Source organism: Elephantulus edwardii, unplaced genomic scaffold (assembly GCF_000299155.1).
Source record: "Elephantulus edwardii isolate Elephantulus edwardi_28Jun2011 unplaced genomic scaffold, EleEdw1.0 scaffold00030, whole genome shotgun sequence".
NCBI lineage: Eukaryota > Metazoa > Chordata > Mammalia > Macroscelidea > Macroscelididae > Elephantulus > Elephantulus edwardii.
This window is the reverse complement of record NW_006399780.1, coordinates 21852287-21853812: the sequence shown is the minus strand read 5'-3', so window position 1 is coordinate 21853812 and position 1526 is coordinate 21852287.

The window sequence follows — 1526 nt, the reverse complement described above, 5'->3', positions numbered from 1 at the left end:
CAATCCCAAAGTAGACACCAAATTCATTTTTCAAGGATATCAAAAAAGGAATTTCTAAATTTTGTTTGAAGAAGAAATAGATCTTCAATAAGCAAAACACTTTTGAAAAACAATAATGAAGTGGGAAGCATAGCCCTCCTTGATCTCAAAACTTATAATACAGCTGTAGTAACCAAAACTGTAAAGTACTGGTACAATGGCAGGCACATAGACCAATGGAACATAAAGAAGAACCCAGAAATAACCCCATCCATCTATAGTCAACTGATATTTTATAAGGAAACAAAATCTATCAAATAGGGAAACTACAACCTCTTCAACGAATGGTGCTGGCAAAAGTGGACTGCTAGTTCTCTTGTCTTGGTTGAGGGTCTGTGAGTTTGGAATGTTTGGTTGTTTTTTTATTTAAACCTCTTGTTTAGAGTTAACAAAACCTCCTGGAGTGCCCTTGTCTTTAGAAGTTGGGCCCAAGGGATTGTATTTTAATCCGTTGTTACTATATTTTGGAGGAACATTCTTCTAAATCGTACAGCACTTTTGTCAATTTGCTATGTTGAGATAATCTGGGTTTGCTGTGACACTGAACCTTGTGCCATTGGCGTGCCAAATGCCATAATGGAAAAATTGTGCCATAGGAGTTTCAAACACCATAATGGCTACTCATCATGGGCAATGTTTGGTGGAGTTCCCAGTTGGTGATGCAGAACCTTGTGCCGTTGGGGGTTCAAATGCCATACCAGCTGCCCATAGTGGACAGTGTTTGGTGGGGCTCCCAGTTTAAGACAGGTTTGGAAGCAGGAGTAGCATCCACTTCCTGAACTACATACCTCTGGAAACTCTATGAACTTGGAGAAAGGATGAAGTTACAGAAAGGCTTCAGACCTTTGTTCATAGGGTCACACTATGAGTCATGTTCAACTCATCGGCAATCATCATCAACAACAACAACAACCTGCAGAAAGCTGAATTAGGATCTACACATTTCACCATACACAAAAATTATCTCAAGATGGATCAGAGGCCTAGGCATAAAACTCTAAACCATAAACATCATAAGAGAGAAATTGAGATCAAGCTTAGAAGGCTTTGCCTATACAATCAGGAGAGGATTAAAATTGATTAATGAGATGTTCCGGAGATTAAATCCCTGTGTGCATCAAAAGCATTTTTCTTTCTTTTTTTAATTTTATTGGGAAAAACATATTGGGGGTACAAGGAGGTGAGGGTTGGGGGCAGAAGGGTGAGAATGGGCAGGGATGAAAATTTCAAGGGTGCAGTTGCAGAGCTGCACAATTTGGTTGGAGGGGAGAGCAGGTGAAGGAAATAAAAAGGATCCAGTTGGGACCAGATGCTACAGGGGAATGGTAAACATATTCCAATGGCGATTAAACTAACTGTCTTATTGATTTGGGAAGTGGATGCAGACTGTCTGGCTTCTTCATGCTGAACAAGGGCATAGATGTGAAGAGGGAAAGGAAGGACACTTTACCACCTTACTGGTGGTCTTGGGTTAAAGCTGCTTGCCT